Raw genomic sequence first — 19,242 nt, 5'->3', positions numbered from 1 at the left:
ATAGAATTCAAATATACTTGCCTTTAACAAAATAAAACCCTTAGTATATTTTCCAAAACAACAAGGTTTCACATTCCAACACTTAAAAACTCAAACCTCAGGCCTTGAGCAACTATTCAAAACCCTCTGACAAAAAAAACAAAAACAAAAACAAAAACAAAACACCCCACATTCCTTACTAATATTACTCTGTACTGAAAAACTATTATTTTACCCATCAGTGAGATGCTTTTACTTTTTGACTATTTTCCAGAAAGATGCCCCTGAGAATCTAAGAAGATATGTTTCTATATTGCAGGGATATCTAGGCACCAAGAAAATACTATGTTCACATGATGGTTTTAGTATTCACTGAAAATACTTGCTTATTTATCTGTAAATATGGTGATTTTATAATTTCATGACTTTCTGTATTATTATCATCCTACAAAGAAAAATGACCCTAATATACAGGAGGCAACCAATTGATGATAGTTATTCTAACTGGGAAAGCAAAAATGTTTAATTCTTTCCTTTTAATTAAAAATTTCTCAAGTAAGACTTCCAGTCAAAACAGCAGAGTAGGTATATGCAGTGCTCTCACCTCTTCCCACACCCACATCAAAATTACAACTGAACTATGGAATGACCATCATTGAGAACTGCCTGAAGACTAGCTGAACAGAAGTTCTAAAACTAAAAATATACAGAAGCCACATCAAGACCAGTAGAAGGGGTGGAGATGCAAAACGGGCGGGTCCCACACCCACGTGTGGCAGTTAAAAATCAGGAAGGATAACTCAGCTGCAGAGGTCCCTCCTGAGTAGTGAGGGGTTCCAGTCCCATACCAGGCTCCCCAGCCTAGGGTTCCAATGCCAGGAAGAGAAGTCCCATAACCTGTGGCTGTGAAAACCATTGCATTCCTCTTAAAGGGCCTGTGCACAGATTTACTCACTGACTCACTTGCTCTTGAGTAGCAGTACTGGGGGGGGGGGGGGGGTGGGGGCGCGGGCAGCAACTCAAAAAGCACCAGGGACACACAGGAAGGAACTGAACAGTCTGGCTTCAAAGCAAGGGCTGGAGGAGCAGCTTTCTCTCAGGCAGAAGCGCTGGCAGATGCCACTGTTCCTTTGTTGAGCCCCCTCCACCTAGCCTATAGGTAAAGGTCAGTGCCAAGTCTGAGTATCCATCAACCTGGCTAATGCCCTGCCTGTTGATCTCTGAGATGTCACCCCACACAACTTGTGGGCCAACTCAAGCCACTTTTTCATTTAAATAGCCTGTCTCAGCTAGCGCTGGGGAACTTTCCTAAATCTCTCAAAGGTTCACAAACCCCTAACAAGCACTGGCTGGCCTCAGAGTACCCCATTCTTCTTGTTAAGCAAGGCCCAAGCCCAGCACTAGTGCCAGCCAGCCTTAGATGGCAGCTTAGATTCTCCCAGGAATCTTCAAGCCAAACACAAGTAGCAACCATTTGCAGATCACTTCGTAGCCCATACCATGTGGCCCCAGAATGGCATAGGCAGTGGCTGACCTTGGCCTGCACCAGAGACCATCCCAAGAGGCCCCAGAATCTACATACCCAGTGACTAACTTCAGACCACAACAGACCACCCAATCTCCTCTACAAATGACTTGCCAAAGGGCAAACTCAGCAGGCACTACAGCCCCACTAACATAAATCTTGCTCCATGGGGTCAACCCCTGCACAACAGCATCTCTGATGTAATCATCACCATTCCTCATAGCCATTCAGCCTGAGGGTGAATCCCTCCCACTGAAGTGCCAACAGCAATCAAGACTCAACTACAATAGAAGGACACACAAAACCCACACAAGGGGGCACCTAACTCATGTGACCTGGGAGACTGTGCCACTGGACCTCACAAGACACCTACTACGTAAGGCTACTCTATCAAGCCTGGAAACATGAAACATCTACCTAATACATAGAAACAAACACAGGGAGGCAGCCAAAATGAGGAGACAAAGAAACATGTCATTAATGGAAGAACAGGAGGAAACTAAAGAAAACTAAACTAAATGGAGACAAATAATCTACCAGATGCAGAGTTTGAAACACTGGTTGTAAGAATGTTCAATGAATGTAGGGGAAGAGTAGATGAACTCAGTAAGAACTTTAACAAAGAGATAAGAAACATAAAAATTGGAAACAAAACATAAAAAAGAACCAGTAAAAAATGAAGAATACAATCACTAAAAGTAAAAAATAAATTAGATGAAATCAACAGTAAATTTGATGAAGCAAATGACAGAATCAGCTATTTGGAAAGTAGGGTAGCAGAAAACACCCAATCAAAACAGCAAAAAGAAAAAAGAATTTTTTAAATGAGGATAGCTTAAGGGACCTCTGGAACAACCTCAAGTGTACCAACATTCATTCGCATCATGGGGGTGTTAGAAGGAGAAGAGAGAGAGCAAAGAAATGACAACTTATTTGAAGAAATAATGATGGAAAACTTCCCTAACCTGGCAAAGGAAATAGATACAAGTGCAGGAAGTCCAGAGTCCCAAAAAAGATGAAACCAAACAGACTCACACTAACATACATCAGAATGTATGTTATGCCAAAGGTTAGAGATGAAAATAAAATCTTAAAAGCAGAAAGAACCCAGTTTGGCTCAGTGGATAGAGCGTAGCCCTGCAGATTGAAGAGTTCCAGTTCTATTCTAGTCAAGGGCACGTACCTCGATTGCAGGTTCTATCTGTGGCTCTGGTTTGAGCACGTGCAGGAGGCAACCAATTTATGTGGCTCTCTCACATCGATGTTTCTCTCTATATCTCTCTCTCTCATCCCTTCCACTCTCTCTAAAAATCAATGGAAAAATATCCTCAGGTGAGGATTAACAAAAAATATAATTAACTGATTAAAATTAATGGGAAAATATCCTCTGGTAAGGATTAACAATAAATAAATAAATAAATAGCAAGAAATAGGCACTTAGTGACCTAAAAAGGGAGCTCCCATAGATTGTCAGCTAATTTCTCAACAAAAATTTTGAAGGCCAGAAGGAATTAGCATAAAACATTCACTGTGAGGAAAAGGAAGAACCTGCAACGAAGATTCCTCTATCCAGTAAGGCTATCATATAGAATTGAAGGACAAATAAAGAGCTTCCCAGATAAGAAATAGTTAAAGAAGTTCATCACTACTAAATCAGTTTTTACAAAAAATAAGATAAAAAATATAAATAATAAAATAGCAATAACTGCATACCTATTAATTACTTTACAGTTTTTTAGAGAGAAGGGGAAGAGAGAGAGAGAGAGAGAGAGAGAGAGAGAGAGAGAGAGAGAGAAACACTGATGTGAGGGAGAAATAATGATTGGTTGCCTCTCATACATTCTCTAACCCCGGACCAGACCCAAAACCTAGGTACTAGTATATGCCCTGCCGGAGAAAGGAAACCTCAAGCTTTCAAGGGGGTGCTGGAAGCTTTCGCTGGTATGAAACAACACTCCAACCATCTGAGCCACACTAGTCAGGGCTATCAATAATTACTTTAAATGTTAATAGATTAATGGTCCAATCAATAGCCATAGGATGGCCAAATGGATAAAAATATAAGGCCCAAACATATGCTGTCTACGGGAGTGCCACTTCAGGTCAAAAGACAAATAAAAATTGAAAATAAAGAGTTAGAAAAAAATATTTCATGCAAATGGAAATGAATAAAAAGTTGGGGTAGCATTATTTATAACAAACAAACAGACACTAAACAAAGGCTATTACAACAGACAAAGAAGGACCCAGCAATTCTACTTCTGGGTATTTATCCTAAGAAACCTAAAACACAAACTCAAAAAGACATTTGCATCCCTATGTTCACTGCAGCATTATTTACAATAGCCAAGATAGGGAAGCAACCTAGGTACCCACTGACAGACAAATCGATAAAGAAGATGGAATATGATTCAGCCATAAAAAAAGAATGATATCTTGCCTTTTTCAACAACACAGATGAACCTAGAGGGTATTATGCTAAGTGAAATGAGTCAGAGAAAGACAAATGTTATATGATTTCACTTATATGTGGAATCTAAAAAAAATAAGATAAATGAATAAACAAAACAGAAACAAACTCACAGATACAGAAGATATTTTGATGGTTTCCAGATGGGAGGAGACTTGGAGGAATGGATGAAAAAATGGGAAGGGATTTAAATGTGCAAATTGCCAGTTACAAAAAAAGTTAAGTACATCACAGGGAATATAGTAAATAACATTGTAATAACTATGTATGGTGCCAGATCGCTACTAGATTTATCAGGATGGTCACTTCATAAGTAATGTAAATATCTAGAGTCTCAGCAGAAGGCGTTGATCAAGAGGAGCCGTTGATGAGGAGGCATTACAAAGAGAAGGAGGAGTTGCAAGCCAAAATTCAAGGTATGAAGAATGCTGTTCTGAAAAATGACAAAAAGAGGAGGAAACAACTCAATGAAGATGTTGCTAAGTTGGAAGCAGAAATGGAACAGAAACATAGAAACTGGAGCAATTTAAGCTAACTTCTAGGGAGAGTAAAAGTCTGGTGTTGTTAACATTTCAAACTTGGTTCTTAAGAATCAGCCACCTCAGATATCAACAGCACAAAAGAGATGGGACAAAAAAGCTGCACTGGAAAAAGAGAAGAAAGGATAGCTGAAGCTGAAATTGAGAACTTAGATGGAGCTACTAGTAGATGTGTAGAAAGTAAAAAACTTCCTCAAATACTGGCAGCTAGACAGAAATTAAAGATTCCATCTGATAGCCACTGCATGTAGAGAGCCATTTAAGATCAATTGAAAGAACAGAAATGCCCTGTGACTATAGCTGCCTTAAGTAATTAAACTGCTAAGTATATGCAAAGCCATGTGGAAGGCTTTCTGCCATTTTTAACAAACCCTAATACAGGAGATATGTATACTTCAGAAGAATTCGGAAAGTACTGTGATGGCATTATATACACAGCTGCATGAGGAAGTCAGCTTGAGCTAAAATCTGTATCTCATATTTTACAAATGCCAATAAAGATAATACAGGCAGATTATCCTCCCATTGTAATTGGCAAAGAGTATGGCTTAGTGAACAGAGCTACTGGAAATTTCAACTAGTTTACAAAATGTTGCACAATTATATTTTAGTACAGTGTGCCAATATGAATAATTCATAGCAAGTGCTAGATTGCTCTAAACATTAATGAAAAACACAACTACCTTAAATCAGTTTTATGGCAAAGCTGCTAACAGGTTTCTCAAAAAATTGTGTCAGAGATAAACTTTAACCAGTGTCCTCTTAGTGGTATTTTTAAAATACTTATAAGTCCATTGTCAAGAATATCATTCACAGACCAAGATGCAACCCTATCTATATATATAATACCCTAAGATGCAAATAGACCAAATGACGGAACAACCGAACAACCGGTCACCATGATGTCCACTGACCACCAGGGGGCATGCGCAGAACATGGCAGCATCTGCAGCAGGTGGCAAAGCGCAGAACATGGCGGGCATCGGCTGTGGCAGGATGGTGGAACAGGTGAATGGGGGCGCCAGTCCAAGGTGGGGCGCCATTCACTGTCATCAGGGCGAACCTCTGGTGTGTACTGAAAATTCTTTGCTCCCATGCACTGCAGTCCTGCCCAGGGTTTGCACCTGCTGCCGGCTCCAGACCTGCTAGCACCCACTGCTGGCACTGGAGCTGCTGCTTGCACCCCCTGCCAGTGCCCGGCGCCAGCCCCTGCCCCAATCACTTGGCACCTTCAGCAGGTGTGAGCGGGGGCTGCCAGCCCTGAATGTCCCTCAGGGCTTCTTCACCTCCCCCTGCTCCTGAGGAGTGATCAGGGCAGCAGCTGCCGCTGGCACCCACTGATGGTGCCAGCTCCGCTCGCACCTTCTGACAGTGGCTCTGCTCTCACCTGCTGCTGGCACTGGCCCCAACTGCTCTGCACCTTCAGTGGATGCGAGCAGTGGCAAGCAGGGTTGCTGGCAGACAGGGGACTGGGGGAGGGGCGGCAGGGACACGGAGGATGGGCCGAAATCTGCCCCTGTGCCCACGGCAGCCTCGCGGCCTCTAGTTTGCTTATATTTTTATTAATATAGGACCCTGAACACTGTTGAAATAAATCTTAAAATGTTTTTTTTAAAAGCTTTCAGTAACCACCCTAGCTGGTTTGGCTCAGTGGATAGAACCGTTGGCCTGCAGACTGAAGGGTCCCAGGTTCGATTCCGGTCAAGGGCACATGCTCAGGTTGTGGGCTCGATGCCCAGTAGGGGTCATGCAATAGGCAGCAGATCAATGATTCTCTCTCATCATTGATGTTTCTATCTCTCTCTCCCTTCCTCTCTGAAATCAATTAAAATATATTATTTTTAAAAATCTTCCAGTAACCATATCTGTAATTTTTCTTGAAGAAATGAAATGACTCAGTCTTTCTGTCACTGCAATAAAGTGTGGGGATGGTGATAGCAAATTTAATTAACACTTATAAACTTGACTGCAGTAACTTGGTATTGATGGGATTAATGCTGTGAAGTTTTTTTTATGACCCCATCAAAATGCAGCTAAGAAGCTTGTTTTAATGACTGAGAATTTTGTTTTGTCTCAATCGTGTATTTTTTTTAGATGGGAATCAGATGTTAAACTTTAAGAAACTACACAAATTCAAAGGTAAATAGGTGTTCCCTATCAGCTTTGAACCTAAACAATTACAGATTAGCCTTTTATTTGTATGTAATGTAAAAAGACCTAACAAAAAATAAATATTAAAAATGAAAAAATCCAATAGATTAATAATGTCTAATTCATGTTACTACTTCCTGTTTCTTAAGCTTCAGAATGGAATTAATACCATAATTTCTTTATTATTTTCATAACTACACATTTTTACAACTTTGTTGTGTTTTCTCCTTCACTGCTCAGCTGCTTTGCTTTCCTTGCAGGTTTTTCCACTAGGGAACAGTTTGGGACCTCTCTTATTCTTTAACTTGTACAAGTTGAAGGAGTAGCAATGTAAAAGGGTCCAAGGACAAATTTACTTCAAATACTTCCTCTTTTCAAATTTGTCTTACAAGATCTTTCTCTTTTTTGCTTCATTCTCTAGGATTAAAACAAAGTCTTTTTTTTTTTTTTAATATATATTTTATTGATTTTTTACAGAGAGGAAGGGAGAGAGATAGTTAGAAATATCGATGAGAGAGAAACATCGATTAGCTGCCTCCTGCACATCTCCTACTGGGGATATGCCTGCAACCCAGGTACATGCCCTTGACCGGAATCGAACCTGGGACCTTTCAGTCCGCAGGCCGACGCTCTATCCACTGAGCCAAACCGGTTTCGGCAACAAAGTCTTTTTTATTTGTTATTTTGTTAGCCTTTTAAGGTCATCTTTCCTTAACTCAATCAGGTATTTGAGAATTTTTGTAATACATGTATGCATGAAGTCCAAAGCTACTCTTTGGGAGACAAGACTTTATAGTAAAAATCAGTATATAATGCTTTTTGGTGTGATTTATCTAACTCAGATTTCAGGTTACACGTAACAGTATTACTTCTAGGAAAATAGTACTCATCTATACAAATGGGTTTGATAATTTGATATGCAAGGAAGTATTATGTAAATGAGACCTTTTTGGTTGAATCTATTTTTCCCCAATTAGAAATAACTAGTAACATTTAGCATGAAGTATATAACATTTGAATTTTTGCTTTCTGAATGTAACAAATTTATAGTTAAATATTGGGTTTATAATATTAAAAATGGGGTGTCAATCTCACATGCCTAGCAGGTGATGATGTGGGAAGGTGGGCAACTAGAGCAAGTAAGTACTACATGAAGGTATTCTATTTTAAGAAGTTAACAACCATTCTGCCTGTCGGACAAAATATACTCTGAAGGCTGACTGTTTTGTAATCCGTGATCTGAGTTTTCTTGGAGGTCTGAAATGTATTAAATAATGAAATTATAAAATACTAAACACCTTGGCATTATTTTGAAGTAATCATTACTTTGAAATTAAAACATAAGCATTCGGAAGTAATAAAACAACGTATCATGAAACTTAGTTATTATAAATTCCATCTATATTTAACGTATTGGAAAATAACCTATTGGCAGTTTTTGGTTTTTTTCTGATAAGACAAGTGGCATTTTCTTGATTATAGGATTTATTTCTACTTTTATTATTTTTAAATAGTCTCTATGGTTATGAACAACCTATTTGTTAGCTTCTGTTCTTTCATAAAACTTCACATAAAAAATCATTTCAGGCCATCAGGCCCCAGGGAGCGGGGCGGGGGGGGGGGGGGGGGGGGCGCCGCTGCTCCTCCGCTGGGTTCCGTCTCAGGGGCTGGCGGCGTCCGTGGCGGCAGAGCAGCAGGAGCCCGGAGCCGCGCGCTCCGGGGGCAGTTGGGTGGGCAGCGTCCGCGCCTCCGCGGCGTCATGGGCCCCCTCTCCGGGCCTCAGCGGGCACCTGCCGCGGGAACCCCCGGGCCTCCTCGCTGCCGAGCCTGAGCGACCCCCGGTTCTCCAGGGCACTCTCCCTCCGCCCTCTCTCTCCCCCTCTGCCCTCGCCGCCGCTACCGCTTCGGCTTTCCGTGATCGCAATGGGGCAACCGTCCACCCTTCAGCTCGAGGCGCCCGGCCCCCTAGATGTGCGGACCCCACCGGCGAGCGAGGCGGATTCCGAGAGCACCCCGAAACCGGCGGGCGGCACGCTCTGCTTCCTCAACGGCTCCGTGCCCCTCTCGCATCAGGTGGCCGGGCACATGTACGGGAAGGGCAAAATAGGTATCTTGCAACATCCCGATGGCACAGTTTTGAAAAGCTACAGCCACCTCCAAGGGGCCCAAGAGACAATTCTATAATATGGTTTATGCTGCTGATTGTACCGATGGTGTTCTTTTAGAGCTACGAAAATATTTGCCAAAATATTAACGGCATCTGGTCACCTCCCACTGCACCAAATGATTTATATCTAAAACTAGAAGATGTGACCCATAAATTTAATAAGCCCTGTATAATGGATGTAAAGATAGGGCGAAAAAGCTATGATCCTTTTGCCTCATCTGAGAAGATTCAGCAACAGGTCAGCAAGTACCCATTAATGGAAGAGATTGGGTTCTTGGTGCTTGGCATGAGGGTTATCATGTTCATTCTGGTAGCTATGAGACACAAAACCAGCACGATGGAAGAAGCTTAACAAAAGAAACTCTAAAGGAAGGAGTTTCCAGGTTTTTTCATAATGGATTCTGCTTAAGAAAAGATGCTGTTGCTGCCAGTATTCAGAAGATTGAGAGAATTCTGCAGTGGTTTGAAAGCCAGAAGCAGCTTAACTTTTATGCAAGTTCATTACTGTTTGTTTATGAAGGTTCATCTCATCCAACTACTACAAAATCAAATGACAGAACTTTTGCAGAAAAGTTTTTGTCCAAAGGACAACTCTCGGACACAGATGTACTGGAGTATAATAATAACTTTCGAGTGTTAAGTTCCACAACAAATGGAAAAATAGAGGCTTCAGTAGGCAAAAGCTTGTCCAAGATGGATGCTCGTCACAGAAAAATGTATTCAAGAAAGCATCACAGTCAGACTACATTGAAAGTTGAAAATATAGAGCAAGACAATGGGTGGAAAGGCTTGTCACAGGAACATTTAAATGGAAATGTACTTTCCCAACTGGAAAAAGTTTTCTACCATCTTCCCACTGGTTGCCAAGAGATTGCGGAAGTAGAAGTGCGAATGATAGATTTTGCTCATGTTTTCCCTAGCAACACAATAGATGAGGGATATGTTTATGGACTGAAGAATTTAATTACTGTACTTCAGAGTATTCTGGACAATTGAATCCTTTGCTGCAGTCTTTTTAAGGGGTGGGGCAATCATTGTGAAGAGCAGCAGTCAGTATCTCTGCACTTGTAATGCTATGTAAACAATTTGTATTGTGAGTCGGCATTTTATTTGTCTTTACACTTTTGGTAGAAGGGTTAACTTTTTTATAATCTTACTCAGGAAAACTAATTATTTGTTCATTAGAAAACTATGAAGAATAAAGAAACTTTGGAATGTTAAGCAGGGAATGTGGTGGTACATGATTTAAACATCTATTTGGCTCAAGCAAAATGCAAAACATTCAGTCATTAAGAGTTTAGTTTTCTGTAGCCAATTTATCATGAAATCTCTGTCCACCCAACTGTGACAATGAGCCATATCTAAACTCTTTACATTATGAGAATACTTTCAAAAATCTAGAAAGCACAGGTTGATGTCCTTAATATTACTTTTTGAAGTTATTAAAACTGGAGAAAATTCTACTTCAGAAATAAGTACTGTTTAGGTTTTATATTAAAATTTAGACCAGCATATCTAAAGGTGCTTCTTAGTGAAATGATTTTGAATTATTTTATTCCAAAAGCAGATTTTCCCTTTTTTATTTATTACTCATATTTCAACATGTTTATACTTCATGAAAAAGGTAACTGAAACAGACAACAACAACAAAAATCTTGAAATTAAGGGCACTAATAATTATTCTTGCCAGGGCAAGAAGAGACAAGTTTCTTGGAAGAAACATGTTTTTCTTTTAAAATCTTTCATTTATGGGCAAATTGGAATATATATTTACTATATTGTGAAAAGTGTTATAAACTCTATGCCTTTTCCTTTAACTGCAGCTTCAAAAAGGTGGGTGATTGAAACTTGGTCTTATTTCTCCTTAAAATAACTTGAATTTTTAAAAATTTTATATATTTTTATGTGTCCATTTAGTTAAACAGTAGAGTAAATCTATGTTGCTAAAAATGATGTTTCTCAAAATTTTAATATGCAGTGAAGGACAACATCCAATATTGTGTTATTAAACATATTGTGTAAATTAGTACATCATAGAGAGTGGTGCATATCTAAACCCATGCTTCTGTTTCATTGTTACTCAAAATAGTTTTATATTATGTTCAAGAGAGAAATTATGATTTAATTTTATAGATGGGGGATAATGCTATTTTTCCTGGATAAATTAAAGTCTGTATTATCTGTTTCATATTTACGTTTTTAAAAATAACCAGTTATTATTGAAAACTTTAAAGTTAATTTGCAAATATGTTAGATGTTTATGCTCCCATTGCTTACATTTTGATTCACTAATAACACATCTAAGTAGTTAATAGTTTTGCCACATTCTTTGGAAAATGTTTTAGAGCTGGGAATTGTTAGTGTGTCCCAACACCCCCCTCCCCCCAATTTCTCCTAAGAATTATAAATTAAATTTTTAAATCCAATAATTTTTTTTTAGTATGGAGGAAAGTATCACAATTTTATGTTTATGTCACCTTCCCAAGCCCCTCTGAGGGCACTTTGCAAAATATCTGAGCACAAACAAATGCTCTGTGAATTCTAAGTTTAATAAATCTATTAAACACGAATAACTTTGAAATTCATATGCATTTTGTTATGGCAAAATTTGATTGTTTTTAATTTTTTTATTTGTAAGTTTTATATAGGCACTTCATATTTTTCTCTGCTGCCTAAATGGGTATTAGCCTTTGTGTTTTTTTTTGTGGGGATGAATTTCAAGTAATAATTAATAGAAATGTTTTAGTTTTACTTGATTTTTCCTACACTATAGACTTTTTGCTGTTGTTATTTGGATAGTGGCTCATTAAATCTTAAGTTCAGATAATTAGACACTATTTTAAATCTGAACAAAACAAGAAGTTTTTTTTTTTTGGTAGGGAATGGTATCAGTCTATGTAAAATGAATTTAATACATTTAAGTATTAATCAGATTTTTTTGCACATTTTATCTCAATAAAGTGTGTCAACTATTCCAGATTTTCTTTATCTATATTTGGAAATATAGTTTTGTAAAATCAGTGTCTTACCTTTTTTATAAAATAGATAATATTTTGTTTATTTGAATAAAACAAGAAGCCCTTTTATCTTTTGTTTTTCAGGGAAGGGATTAACATTTGTTTGTTTACATTTTTTATCACTGTTATCTAATGCTTGTTTTATGTTACTTTATAAGTAAGCTTACATATAACAGAATAATTATGTTTATGTAATCTACATGTGATTATTTTACTGTGTAGTCCAGTCATTTAGCATTATGCTGAAATTTACCTCTGCGGGAATAGAATGATCACTATTCACCAAGCATATTTAAACATGTAAATGTTTAAGAAGTAATCATAATAAGGATATAGTTTGAATTAATAGATTTATCACTTTTTTTCCACTAGAAAACACAAACAGTGGTTATAGTGTATTTCTTACGGAATGCACTAATAAAAAGAACTTTAAGAAGTTATGGGGAGTGAATATTACATTTCTCTAATAAAAATTGAAATTGTATAGTAGTTTTATAAGAAAGTATTTACACTAATTGATATTTTAATATGGATGGAAGTTGCATAGGTTCAAATAAAAAAATTGATAAATACTAAATATTTTATCTAAATAGTTTTTCAAGAAACAGCTGTGAAAATGTGTATATTACATACCTCTAACATGGAGCTTGTGGTATTTTCAATTCAGTATTCATTATTCTTTATTTGTATGGAAAGATTGTACTTACTATGCCTCTTACACTACATTTTGCTATTGTGGGGCTTTAGACTATTCAACTGAGTAAGAACTTTTTTTTTTTTTTAAATATATTTTATTGATTTTTCACAGAGAGGAAGGGAGAGAGATAGAGTTAGAAACATCGATGAGAGAGAAACATCGATCAGCTGCCTCTTGCACATCCCCCACTGAGATGTGCCCGCAACCCAGGTACATGCCCTTGACCGGAATCGAACCCGGGACCTCTCAGTCCGCAGGCTGACGCTCTATCCACTGAGCCAAACCGGTTTCGGCAATAACTTTTTAAATTTTATTTTGACAGTATAATTTACTGTTTTATGATTTTCAAGATGATGTTCTTCATATCTCTATAATGTCTATCAATTTAAAACATAACTGAAGAAAAAATTAATTTTCAAAGATAATTCAGTTGCATTTTTCTTGTTTCATGTAACTGAAAACATTTGTTTCTAGGATTTGGAATATAGAACACACGTAGGATGAAAGAAAATGGTAAAACAATGAAAGAATTTTATGTGTGAAATTATAGAAATTTTGTCAACTATTTTAAAGCGTTATTTTAGTACCATTTTCTCATAGCAGTTCAACATTTGATACTTTTAAACTCGATTTGCTTTAAAAATTATTTACCATGCTTTGTAATAATCTTTCTGATCCAGTGTCTTTAACCTTGATTTGATATATGTGTAGCTTCAGTTGTCTTTCCATTACATCCTATGTTATCACAGCATAGATATCAGTTTCTTTTAAAAAATTGTTAAGTTTGGTTGTGCAAAGAGGTAAATTGCCTATTAATGCTTTGGGAAAACAAGTAGAGTTGCCCATGGAGGTCAGGCTTCTTATTAGTTCACTAGAAGCCCGGTGCACGTAATGTGTGCACTGGAGGGGGTGTGTCCCTCAGCCAGGCCTGCGCCCTCTCGCAGTCTGGGATATCCCTCTCGCAGTCCGGGACCCCTTGCTCCTTACTGCCTGCCTGCTCACTGCTCCTTACTGCTCGGCTTGCTCCTCCTTACTGCTCGGCTCAGTGCTCCTTAGCACTGCCGCGGAGATGGGGGAGGGTCCCACCACCATCACTACGCTTGCCAGCCGTGAGCCAAGCTTCTGGCTGAGCAGTGCTCCCCCTGTGAGAGTGCACTGACCACCACGAGGAACCTCCTGCATTGAGCATCTACCCCCTGGTGGTCAGTGCTTATCATAGCGACCGGTGGTTCTGGTCATTCCGCCATAACCGTCACTTAGGCTTTATTATATAGATTCAAAAATACTGGATATTTACCGTATGCTAACCATTTTTAGCCCCTGAATATACAGTTGTGAACTAATCAGACAAAGCCCTATTTCCAGCATTCTGTCTAGATGGCGTGGGGTTGGGGACTGAATTAAAATAGAGATACAGAGAAATATTTATTTCAAGATGATAAAGTTAACTAGCATTTGAGCTTATGTAAAGATAAGGTAATAATTATTGAGTTGAGATGAAGCAACTAACAATGTTAGAGAGGTTGAAAATAGTACTTTGCAGTATTGTAACCTCTATTTGGCTTTGAGTTCAGATAGTAATATATAGCATATAAAGGCCTTAATTTTTCAGTTTTCTTGCTTGTTGGTAAAGGTACATTTACATAAACTGTCCATTTAGAGTCGTGCTTTAATATTACTGTGAGAAATATCCCATTATATTTTCACAAGCAATTTACTGCACATTTTTTACATGGTATTTTATAATTTAGTACTAATGTTTTAGGCCTCAATCTTCAAATCACTGGTATTTTAAATTTGGTAATGAATGTGAAATTTACTGTTTGACTTACAGGATAATTTTATTGTTACTTAAAATGCTTGTTAATATTTTAAGAAGGATGGAGTTTCCATTTTTGAGGAGTTCATGTTTATTTTGATAGCATAGTAAGAGGAAATAGTATTCATGCGATTAAACAAATTAAAATATACTCTCAAGAATTTTTTTAATTGTTAAACTTTGTCATCATTGGGGCTAAATTTTAACCTGGTGTTCTCTTACAATATATATTAACAAGTTTAATTATGAAGTGAAATAGTCTTAAGGATGATGTATGATGCACCTAAATATAAATGAAAATGGCGTGCACAAAGACACTTTACTATGGGAGCTGTACTGGAAGATTTGTGAAAGCATGTGAAATTGCACCTAAACTTGTGTTGTCAGTGACTATGCTAAGTTTATTGTACTTGATGAATGAATGTATTTAGTCTAGTCAGAGTTACTTTTTGGTTTAAATGTCTCTTAATGTATTTGTAATTTGTACTATTGATGGGGGTATTCTTGGACTGCAGGGGTTATTGTCAATGTGTGATTTTTATGAACTTTTATAGACAGCACTAGTGGTCCAAAATCCCATCTCATCCCCTCTTTCCAAAGACAAAGAATCTTGCCCATTAACTATTATCCTAACTTCATTAATCAGATGCCTCCTGCATGCCCCAAACTGGGGATCAAGCCTGCAACCTGGGCATGTTCCCTGGCCAGGAATCGAACCGTGACCTGCTGGCTCATAGGTCAATGCTCAACCACTGAGCCACGCCAGCCAGCACCAGTATTCTGTTTAATGATCCACAGAGCAAGTGGTGCTTTGCTTTTTAAAGTACAGAACACATCAACTACATGCAATCCTTCGCCCCCCCACCCCAAACACATATACCCATTTGCAAGAGAGAAAAATACTAACTTGGTATGAGTTAGTTAAAAGAACACTGGACTGTTAAGAGACCAATCCCAGCTCAGCTTTTGATTAAAAGCAAAAATTATGGAACTAGAGTTTTAAGGACTGAATACTTTCTTTAGGCATCACCTGTAAAACTAGAATAAAAATAATAGGACCTGCCTAAGAAATAGTAGGCACTACATTATGCTAGCTGCTATTATAACAAACAATACTATCTTTTTGTTGTTAATCCTCACCTCAGGATATTTTTTCCATTGATTATTAGAGAGAGTGGGAGGAGAGGAGAAAGAGACACAGAGAGAGACAGAGAGAGAGGCAGAGAGAGGGGGAGAGAGAGAGAGAGAGAGAGAGAGAGAGAGAGAGAGAGAGAGAGAAAGAGATCCCGCTGTGAAAGAGCACATGATTGGTTGTCTCCCACATGTGCCTAGACCAGGGCCAGGGATCAAACCTGCCAACCCAAGTATGTGCCCTTGACTGGGAATAAAACCCACCACCCTTCAGTGTGCAAGCCAGCGCTCTAACCACTGAGAACATCAGCCAGGGTGTAATATTAATACCATCTTTTTTTAAAAGAAAATCTTTACTGTTAAGATTATTACAGATGTCCCTCTTTTTTCCCCTCAATGCTCCCCTCCACGTGGTTCCCACTGAGCCCCATGCCTTTGCCAACCTACTGCCTGTGTCCATAGGTAATGGATATATGCATTTAAGACCTTTAATTTCTTCCCGTCCGCCCTGCCCCCTTTACTTCTGAGAATCATCAGTCTGTTCCATTTCCATGCCTCTGATCCTATTTTATTCACCAGTTTATTCTGTTCATTAGATTTCTTATCGTTTGATTTTTATATTCAATTGTTGATAGCTATGTATTTGTTGCCATTTTGTTCATATTTTTGAACCCTCTCTTTTTCTTCTTCTTTCTCTTCCTAAAGAATACCCTTCAGCATTTCATATAATACTGGTTTAGTGGTGATGAACCCCTTTAGCTTTTCCTTATCTGTGAAGCTCCTTTATCTGACCTTCAATTCTGAATGATAGATTTGCTGGATAAAGTAATCTTGGTTGTAGGTTCTTGGCATTCACCACTTTGAATATTTCTTGCCACTCCCTTCTGCCCTGCATAGTTTCTGTTAAGAAATCACCTGACAGTCGTAAGGGCATTCCCTTGTATGTAACTAACTGCTTTTCTCTTGTTGCTTTTAAGATTCTCTCTTTGTCTTTTGCCCTTGGCATTTTAATTATGATGTGGTCCTCTTTGGATTCCTCTTATTTGAGACTCTCTGTGCTTCCTGGACTTGTAAGTCTATTTCTTTCACCAGGTAGGGGAAGTTTTCTGTCATTACTTCTTCAAATAGGCTGTCAATATCTTGCTCTCTCTCTTCTTCTGGCACCCCCATAATGTGAATGCTGGTAACTTGAAGTTGTCCCAGAGGCTCCTTACACTATCTTCATATTTTTGGATTCTTCTTTCTTTTGCTCTTCTGGATGGGTATTTCTTGCTTCCTCATATTTCAAATCGTTGATTTGATTCTCAGAATCCTCTACTCTACAGCTGAATCCCTGTATATTATTCTTTATTTCAGTCAGTGTATGCTTAATTTCTGATTGGTCCTTTTCCATTCTTCTGGAGATTTCTAGAAGATTCTTGAATAACCTTATAACTGTGGTTTTAAACTCCATATTCAATAGTTTGCTTTCTTCCATTTCTCTCATTTGTGACATGTTTATTTATCTCTGCATTTTATCTGCTTTCCTGTGTTTGTTTCTATGTATTGGGTAGAGCTGCTAAATCTCCTTGAGTTGGTAGAGTGGTTTTGTATAGTAAGTGCTCTATAGGGCCCAGTGGCTCAGCCTCCCCAGTCACCTGAGCTGGGAGCTGTAGGTGCACCCCTTCATGGGCTGTGAGCACAGTCTTGTTGTAGTTGAGACTTGACTGCTGTTGTTGTCACTGGTAGGAATTGACCTCCAGGCCAATTGGCTATGAAGACTAGCTGCGACTACAGTGGGAGAGCTGCTGTGCAGGAGACTTGCTTCAATGGAGCAGGACTTGCTTCAATGGGGTTTGGTGTTCACTGAGTCTTCCCCTTGAGTGTGTCACTTATGGATGTGTAGAGTTGTAATCTGGTATGGTCTCACACTGACCAATGGATAGTACACTGGCCCTTGGGTCTCCAGGGAGGTACAAAGTCAGTCATTGCCTGGGGCCACCCAGCAGGACATACAGAAAGATTTGCAGATCCCTCCTTTGTATCCAGTTTGAAACTGCCCAGATGAGGCCCAGCTATGAAGCAAGGCAGACCGGTGCTGGTGTCAACTCTTGGGCCTTTTATTGATAGGTTTGGGGCTCCATGACCCAGCTGCAGTTTGAGAGATTTTAGCCTGAGCAAGGACAGGCCATTCATAGCCGCTGCACACAGCTTGGGTGGGGTTGTAAATTGGATGAAGTGGGGTCTTAGTGAATCACCAGGGTGGAGCAAACAAAAATGGCTGCCAGTCAGCCCTGGGACAGGGGTCCCAGCATAGGAACAATGATCCCTGTGAGCACCTCCATCTGGGAGAAAGCCACCCTCAAGTTCCTGCCCCATGCGAGACCATCCAGTTCCTCCTCGTATATGTCTGTGTCCCTCAAAGCCTCACTCTGGTGCTAGAGCTCAGAGGAAGTGGGACCTTGTAAGTTCAGTTTGTGGTGCTGGACTTTTAAGAGGAACAGCTGGGTCTCCAGCAGCCTCTGTGTCACTGAGCCCCAATCCACACTGGTTTTTACAGCTGTAGTTCTTACTGCCCATAGGGATTTCTTTTCCCAGCTCTGGGACTCTGGGCTGTGGGTCTGGTATGGGGCTGGGATCCCTTGATCCTCTGGATGACCTCCACAGATTAAAAAAGTGGCACATGTTGGTGCCGTACCAGCCCATTCCGTGCCTCTGCACCTCTTATCAGTCTCAGTGTTCTTTCTTCTTTGCTTCTCTAGTCGTAGAACTTCCATTCAACAAGCTTTCTAGCGGTTCTGCATGATGGATATTCTGTATTTTAGTTGTAATTTTGATGTGGTTGTGGGAGGTGGAGACTACAGGCATTTATCTATGCTGCCATCTCATTGTCAGTCAATACTATCTTTTAATAGCTCTATCAAAGAGTCTAGCTAAAAAGTCATGTGTATCGAACTTCAAGCATTCAAAATGACCAGACCAATGTTGCTTGTGCAACTGTTAATCAGTCCTTATAACCCTTTAAGCAAAATAGAGGTAGGATAGAGGGCAACAATGATAAAAAAGATCTTTTCTTTTTTCTGTTTTATAGACTGTTGTGGTCTTTCTGTTCATTTCATTTTTTTAAAATTATTAATATGAGAGAGGGAGGAAGGAAGGGAGAAACAGAGAGGGAGAGGAAGAGTGGGAGGGTGGGGAGAGAGAGGGAGAGAATGAACTCAAAACCTTGGTGTATCGGGATGATACAATCTAACCAACTGAGCTACCCAGCCAGGGTTGTTCATTTCATTTCTTTACCATTTCCCTTGAGTCAAATGTAAGTCCTGCTTCTGCTTATGTCCACATACATAAACTGAAAAAAAAATGCTACAATCTCAACTTGCTACTGACCTCAAACTTGGCTTGGAGGAAGACCCCACATTTTCTTTGACCCTGCATTGAACCTAAGATTTCTTATGGAAATTAATGGCTCACTCTTCCTACACTAAGTCAATTTGAGCTTTTCATAGAAAATATCTAGTTACCCATTTTTTTCTCTCTATACTGTCATGTTTCCTATAGCCATACTATGAGTTGATTTGAGATCCCATTAATAAGCTCCTATATCCCATTCTGGAACTAAGAGACCAAAGCAAACAAACAAGCATACTTAGCATCTGAGCAAGCCCATGGAACTAATTAAAAATCAGTAACACTGATAGAAACTCAAAACAAACCCACCCAATTTTCATTCAAAGGTGCACTCAAATGCATAGTACTGAATCTACT

General features: G+C 39.0%; 1 protein-coding gene and 2 pseudogenes across 3 annotated transcripts in view; 2 read left to right on the top strand and 1 right to left on the bottom strand.

Moving 5' to 3' along the window:
* Positions 1-19,242, bottom strand: part of MYO9A (myosin IXA) — a 424,596-nt gene that overhangs the window by 233,193 nt on the left and 172,161 nt on the right. The window lies entirely within an intron of this gene.
* Positions 2,520-5,094, top strand: LOC308528254 (deubiquitinase OTUD6B-like; annotated as a pseudogene). Its single transcript has 2 exons — positions 2,520-2,557; positions 4,305-5,094. The product of its transcript is annotated as a deubiquitinase OTUD6B-like (transcript).
* On the top strand, positions 8,588-9,827 carry LOC308528229 (inositol polyphosphate multikinase-like; annotated as a pseudogene). The gene has a single exon. The product of its transcript is annotated as an inositol polyphosphate multikinase-like (transcript).

This window comes from Myotis nattereri, assembly GCF_964212035.1.
Source record: "Myotis nattereri genome assembly, chromosome: 1".
In the NCBI taxonomy this organism is placed as follows: Eukaryota; Metazoa; Chordata; class Mammalia; order Chiroptera; family Vespertilionidae; genus Myotis; species Myotis nattereri.
This window is presented reverse-complemented; position numbering and strand designations above follow the sequence as displayed.